This window comes from Bombina bombina, chromosome 1, assembly GCF_027579735.1.
Source record: "Bombina bombina isolate aBomBom1 chromosome 1, aBomBom1.pri, whole genome shotgun sequence".
Classification (NCBI taxonomy): Eukaryota; Metazoa; Chordata; class Amphibia; order Anura; family Bombinatoridae; genus Bombina; species Bombina bombina.
In genome coordinates, this window is record NC_069499.1 from 251,396,688 (window position 1) to 251,404,712 (window position 8,025).

Genomic DNA, 8,025 nt, shown 5'->3' on the forward strand with positions numbered 1-8,025 from the left:
ACTAAAGAATTAGACTACGAACTCAAGAAACCTTAAAATTAGTGCATAGCACCATCACAACAAGCAGATCAGCTAATCAGCAACCAGTTGATATGCCCACATTCACAACATTTAATTCAGTTTTGCAAAATTAGCATGCTAAACATACTAGGTTTTTTTTTTTTTCTAGGTTTTGTTTTTTTCTTTTTTGTTTAAGAAAAGCTACTGGGCAAACAGAATAGGGTGCTTTATTTAAAGGACATAAAACACAAAAAAAAAATTCATTATTCAAATAGAGCATACAATTTTAAGCAACTCCTATTACCAATATTTCTTTGTGCTCTTGGCTCCGAAGCTTACATTCCTGCTTTTCAAATAAAGAAACCAAGAGAACGAATAAAAATTGATAATAGGAGTAAATTAGAAAGGTGCTTAAAAATTGCATGCTCTATCATGAAAGCAAAAAAATGGGTTTCATATCCCTTTAAAACAACTTTCCAATTTACTTCCATCTTCATTCTCTTTGTTGAAAAGCAGGGATTTAAGTTTAGGAGTGCGCTGTCTCTGCAGCACCATATGTCAGCAGTTTTGCAACAATGTTATACATTAGCAAGAGCACTAGCTGGAATTCTGAGACCTGTATTAACATTTTAGGAGCCAGCCTGAATAATAATGAAGAGCCATATACCAATTACACTTTCTTTTTTACCTAAACGATTGTGATTGCACATAGTTATATGTAGGCAATGGCACCCCAAGACTAGTCACTTTTTAAACTTCTTCCTTCATAAGCTCATAGCTTTATGCTACCGTTCAATAAGTGTAAGATAGAATTTCATACCCCCTTCCTTTATACACCCCAAAATAAACAAAATTAAACTCAAAATTTCTATTTGAAAGAACAATATTTAAATATGCCAAAATATTTTGCATAAAAAAAAGGTTGTTTAAAATAGGAGCAAAACTAAAAAAATATATATATTAATGCACAAAAATTACCAGGGTGAACAAGAGCTCACTGGCTAATAAAAACTTGTTCAAAATGTATATTTATATACCACCATCAAAAATTAGGCTATAGATGCTAGTTCACTAGGTGCTTGGGTGTTATGATTAAATTGCTGTTTATGGGCGCAAAACACCTAAGATATACTGAATTATATATATATATATATATATATATATATATATATATATATATATATATATATATATATATATATATATATATATATATATATATATATATATATACACACACACACACACATTCTATAATGATTTTTAATGTGATAGAATAAAGTGTATTTTTTATTTTAAAGACTGTTTGGAGTGTAAACACTCAATAAGCGCTTCATTTGTTTATCTCTTTGGCTTCTAAAGAAAAAAATGCATCACCGCCACATTGTAGCCAAGGTTTTAAAAGATACTGTCACATTCTGACTATAAGGTACATATAAAAAGAAACCAACAGACTTTGGCACAGTGCTATAAACAATCATCACTGACACCAATATAAACAATCTATTCAGTGCAAAACACATCAACACCACTTTTGGCTAAAAATTTAACAAGAAGGGTAAACTGTAAAATGTCCGAAACCACAAAACAATTTATTTGAATTGGAATGAGGGTTGAGTAAAAACATTGAGGAAGAACCAAGAAAAATATCCCAATTGTGGGTACATGTGGGACCTTTGAGCCATTTTTAGATTGTAATATAAAATATTAAACTATAACTAGTATTAACATTGCAATATATTTTCATTATTTTGTTCCCTTTTCGTGTGCTTTTTTTATAAAATTGAGGGCTTTCTAAATAGAAGTGCAGACTACAGACATAACTGCTATATTCCAAACAGTCAACGGCTGCACACATTTTTTACTCTTTCATAGCTGTCCCTGACTGGCCTCAGCAGCGCAAGAAAACCCAGGCTACAATTTGGCGATGCCTATTGCTTTATGTTAAAATACTTAACTTTTCTTCTTGCAAGCCAAGCAGCGATTCCCCCGCCCGCAGGTCTTCGCTTCTTACGTCAGCAATGACGAATCCGGCTTCCTCCAATCAGGGCTTCCCCCCAAGAGCAAATATTGCTTGAGGCCACGCCATGATTGGAGGAAGCCGGATTAGTCATTGCCGGCGTACGTAAGAAGCAACCAGCTACAGGCGGCTTGCAAGAAGAAAAGGTAAGTATTTTAACAAATCCGCTGAAATGTAAACTTTCATGAATGAAAGTACCCCTGTTTTTAATATTTTTAAAAACCAGGCACTCATTCGTGAAAGTTTCCCTTTAAGGAAGTTAGTATATTATGAAATCTCATAAAATCACAGTATAGCATTACCTCAGCACTGCTGATTGGCTATTCCACCCCCCCACCCCCCCAGCAACTTGCAGCTGGACAGAAGCTGAAGTATAACTGTTTACCAGAGCACTTACTCTTGTAAGTTGAAGAAATGTTGAGGTAAAATATCTTTCTTTTCTAGATAGAGATGTTCAGGTTATATTTTTTTAACAGCTTTTTACAGTTATGCTACATCACTTTCAAGTGATTTAGCATATGGGTATTATGTTCCTTTAAAAGTAATCCTGTTGCCTGTACCGATGTTGTTAAGAATTAAGAACTTCCTCATTTACCTTGAGCCTGTGACCTTAAAGGGACAGTACACTGTAAAATTGTTTTTCCATTAATGTATTTTAAATGACTTGTTATACCAACTGAAGAGTATAAAATATTTGAGAAATTGCATTTTCATGCTTATTTGTGTATATGAAGTAGCTGATTTTGTGCTTTGAAACCACAGCCTATTACAATGGGTTGAACTTAAAGGTTATATCAGATCTCATTATGTTCTAAGTTTGTGTAAACAGACTTGCTTCCACTGAGAGTGTAATCTCTTCTGCTGGCTTTGTATACTTAGGCTATTCAATAGCCTATACTCCAGTATTAATTTGTTCAATATAGGTGGTGATACCACAGGCTAAATCAGCTATTTCAAATGCTGAAATAGGAGTAAAGGAGCTACTTGTAACCAATTTAATACACTAGCAGGTTAAAAGGATAATTGGGAATAATTTAAAGGGGAGAAAAATTTTGGGTGAACTGTCCCTTTAAAGGAACAGTCAATTCCAAAATAAACTTTCATGATTCAAATAGGCCATGTTAAACAACCTTCCAATTTATTTTTATCACCATTTTTGCTTTGTTCTCTTGGTATTCTTAGTTGAAAGCTAAACCTAGGTATGTAGGCTCATATGCTAATTTCTTAGACCTTGAAGGCCGCCTCTAATCTGAATGCATTTTGACAGTTTTTCACCACTAGAGGGCATTAGTTCATGTGTGTCATATAGTTAACATTGAGCTCACGTACGTGATATTACCTAGGAGTCAGAACTGATTGGCTAAAATACAAGTCTGTCAAAAGAACTGAAATAAGGGGCAGTTTGCAGAGGCATTTATAGATACAAGGTAATTACAGAGGTAAAACATGTATTGGTTATGCAAAACTGGGGAAAGGGCAATAAGGGGGATTATTTATCTTTTTAAACAAAAAATCTGTTGTTGACTGTCCCTTTAAGCATGGTAGCATAAGTGCTTCTCATACCTGCACAACATGCCTTCCTCTGCTTCTAGTTCTACTATGAAGACGATCAGCAGCAGAAAAGAAAGTATTGGAATTGCTGGAATGGTAGAGATAAATCCAAAAGTATTGTAAGGAGAACCCACTGCATTTTGTACCTGTTGCTTTATTACCGAAAGCGAAAGTACAGCAAAAGAAAAATTGCATAAGCCGATTTATAAAACGGCAGAAAAGACAAGAGCTAGGTCAGTTTCATTTTAGGTCTCAGTATGCGGCATATAAACTTTTTACAAAAACACCAAAGACAATATATTTTGCTACAACTCACCTTGTTCTCCAGGTGGAAAAAAAGCATTATGGTATTTACTATGTTTATGTGAGTGTAAAAATTAAACTATCACTTAACTTGGCAATTTCTCATAATAATTACCAACTTTCCTTTGTGTTTGCTAACCATTGCTCATCAATAGTTAAATGAAAGTGACCACAGTATTAATCAAAGTAACCACAAATCTTTCTCTGCTAAAAAGATATGTCAGTGCAAATTACTGAAGGCGTCTATAAGATAAAAACACCCACGTAAGCTGTTAGCTTAGGAGCGTACTCGAGTTTTTAGCATTCTACCAGGGCTTGCAACTTTGTATAAATTTACTATAAACACTGTTGCAACCACTGCTGCCAGATAGATAAATGCTCATGCACACTCATGAGCTAACCTAGGTTTACTCTTTAGCAAAGGATACCAAGAGAATTAAGTAACATTGCTAATAGGCATACGTTGGAAAATTGTTTAAAATGTAATGTTCTATCCAATTCATTAGAGTTTAATTTTGACTTTACTGTCCATTTATTTGGGGAAGTGTATTAATCTTATAACTGTCATTAAAGTGACATAAAACCCACAAATGTTTCGTTCATGGTTTAATATAACAACTTTCCAATTGACTTCTGTTATGAAAATTGCTTGATTACTTTGTTGAAGGAGTAGCAATCCACTACTGGGAGCTAGCTGAACACATTGACAAGAGGCATGTGTGTCCAACCACCAATAACCCCTAGAAGTACATTGATGCTCTTGAGCCTAACTGGGTATGCTTTTAACAAAGGATATTGAAAGAATGAAGAAAATTAAACAACAGATGTAAATTGGAACGTTGTTAAAAATTGCATGTCCTACCTGAATTATGGATATATATTTTTTTTTACTTTTCTGTCATTTTAATTCCAGCAGTGAAGTGAATTAAAATGAAAAATACATTCACATGCTATAAATAAGTCAACAACAAACTTTATGAAATACAGACTGCCTACACATTGCAAGCAGGTACCTATAGACTAAAGACAACAGATGTGACCTTGACATTAGCTAATCATCATCTCATCTATACACTCTCAATCCTTATTGTGAGCACATACATGGTCCAACATTAGAACTATGAAGAAGAAAAATCTACAACTAACTTATTATTATGTAACATACCATACATACCAAATTGTTTAACAGATCTAGCTACTTGAAAATAAACACTACTGTTTCCTCTATAAACAATTATTGCAACAGAGAAGTGCAACAATTCCCCTTACCATCATTTAAGAATAGCAATATTATACCCAAAGGTTTAGTTATACATATATATTTTTTTTATAATATTTTACTTAATACATACAAAATACTGAGAAGTCTACAACACTTTTCTATAAACCAGACAATGTGTATTAATATAGACAATGACAGAAGTTTAATAATCTGCTGTGTATATATATATATATATATATATATATAAACATTCAGGCTTTGTACAATTCCATGTCCAGCATCTAAATTTAAAAATAAAAATAGGTCTGTGGGGCCCTAAAATAAATGAGGCCCTAACGCTACTTCTAATCATTCTTGTGTCCACTCTACCAGTATATTCACTCCTACTATAGCTTATTACAAAAAAAATGCATTATTTTTGGAAACCCTGCGTATTTAAGGGACATGAAACCCAAAAATGTTTTCATGATTCTGATTGAAAATACAAATTTAAGAAAGTTTAGTTTACTTCTTTTATCAAATTTGCTTCATTCTTTCTTGAAAAAAAATAACTAGATAGGTAGTATGCACGTCTGGCACACTTATATGACAGCAAATAATGCTGTCATCTAATGCTCTTGCTAATCTATAACACTGTTTTTCAACAAAGGATATCAAGAAAAGTACATTGGGAAATTGTATGTTCTAACTGAATCATGAAAGAAAAATGTTGGGGTTTAATGTCCCTTTTAAGTACTACTTGATCAGAAAAGAGCAACGATCATCAGTCTGTAAAGTAGAAGTCTACACAGAGATTTTCCTTATCCATTCCTTCATTGCTCCGTCAGTGTTGCGGTGTAGTATTTTCAGACACTAGAAACCTTAGGAATGTAGATGTATAGCGCATGCAGTGCACCTTAATAGGGTACCTACTATAAGTCTATGAAAATGTGTTTCCTGCAGGGAGTTTGAGTCATTTTATATAACATACCTGGGTTATCTGCTACAGTTCGTGCCCTTTTTTGATACAGACCCTCATTTAGTAGCTTTTTTTTCTAGTATTCCTACAAGACTTTACAATAGTATTCTCACTCTGATCGTTAATCAACCACAAATAGATGCAATAAAAACACCCCAAAAATCAGCCTTCTGAGATATAGGATAATTAAAGGGGGTGGATTCTACACATCTCTAATTAGATGATGGGAGGTAGAATTAACGTGTAAATTTCCCCGGCTACCCAGACAGTGCTCAAGGCCTTGGGTGTGGAGTAGTGTTAATTCTCCCCTGTCACTTCAGCAGGGTCCTGTCAGCTTCGGCCTGACTCCATAGCTGGTCTGAGCTCTGCTTCCTTACCTGTCTTCTGGCCGCATCTCTTAGTTAGGTTCCTTCTCTCTTCCAACTTGCCAGTCACCGGCTCTGTCCTCGTTTTTACCACCTTCTTTCCTCCCTTCCTCTCAGCTTCCCGGTCTCCGCGGTCTCCACGCTCCCGCCGGTAGCTGCTTTCCCTGCAGCTTTTCCTCAGAAACCAGTAATGGCGGCCACATCGAGCACGCGCACAGGCGCAACACCCTCTCTACTTCCAGCTCCACTCTCCGTGCACTCACTAACCAAAACGCGCATCCCAGAATAGAGGTTTGCACAGGAACTCGTGCTCGCGATTACGTCAACGGATACCATGGCAGGCGCGTTCTCGACAGCCTGTTTCTCTTCCCCCAAAAAAAAAAAAAATGCCTCATGGGACTTGTAGTTTTTAATGTTGGATCTTGAAAATGAGTGTCAAGTGGTCAACATATGTGTTAAAACGAGGGGCAATTTACAGATCCGATAATAAAATGGACATTATACATTAAATTTTACATACATGTTTTATAGATTATACATTTAGCACATCTGGGAGTGTTTTTGTAAAATGTATAGTTTTGCTTATTTTTCAATAACGTCCTTATTTTCAGACCCCTAACTAAGCCCCAAAGTTTTAGCTATATATTGATGTCTACAGACTCCTGGTTGTGTAATGGATGGGTCCTTTCATATGCAGAGGAGCGCTTTCCCTGCCCATTTCAATGGGTGTCCCAGCCTAACCTCATCAACAGTGCTAAATTAGGATTATGTTTTTAAAATGTTTTATACTGGGGGGAGATTATCAGTATCTGTGCATGTTTTTCTTTATAGTAGTGTCTATTACATGCAGTTATTTGATAATTGGTTATCTCTGACGTTTTGCTTATTTACACTCAACTTATTTTTTAAACTCGTGATACTTTTACTTGCTTTCTAACGTACAGAAAACAGTAATATATATATATACAGTATATATATATATAAAAACTTTTCATTGACGGAGGGCACTCACAGGACTTTTGTAAAATGAAACAGTGCAATTTTATTTCCAAATCAGTTTAATAATAAGATAAATGTCTACTGATATCTCTATTTGATTGGGAGACAGGCGAGCACGCCGCTCTGAGCAATACTTGTTGCATTGTCACAATGTCGAAACATCGACATTTAACTCATTTGGAAATAAACTGCTAAAAGCTTCCAACCCCTCTCTTTATAGATTGTGAGGTGCTGCATGGGGTTGCCAGCCACACTTCGCAAGGGCTAAAAGGTGCAAGATAAGTTATCATATATATGTGCAGGCGCAATGGAATCGAGAGGCTGAGCCCTTGTTAGGTAGGTCTAGTATGTTAAATTGTAATGTTTAGAAGTACGTAATCTTTCTAAGATTTTGATTGGTCAAAAACTACAAAGTAGGGGTATCTTCTGGAGATTGATTTTACTAGTGGCCCATCGTGAGGCATTATTACTAAAGTGTGTAAAAGAGATAACATAATTTATGTAAGAACTTACCTGATAAATTCATTTCTTTCATATTAACAAGAGTCCATGAGCTAGTGACGTATGGGATATACATTCCTACCAGGAGGGGCAAAGTTTCCCAAAC

The 8,025-nt window shown here is 35.2% G+C and overlaps 1 protein-coding gene across 1 annotated transcript in view; it reads right to left on the minus strand.

Moving 5' to 3' along the window:
* Positions 1-6,659, minus strand: part of ARHGAP5 (Rho GTPase activating protein 5) — a 487,952-nt gene extending 481,293 nt beyond the window's left edge. The window contains exon 1 of the mRNA XM_053697926.1: positions 6,432-6,659. The gene's annotated coding sequence lies outside the window, so the exon portion shown is untranslated. The remainder of the gene's footprint in view (positions 1-6,431) is intronic.
* Between the last annotated feature and the right edge of the window lie 1,366 nt (positions 6,660-8,025).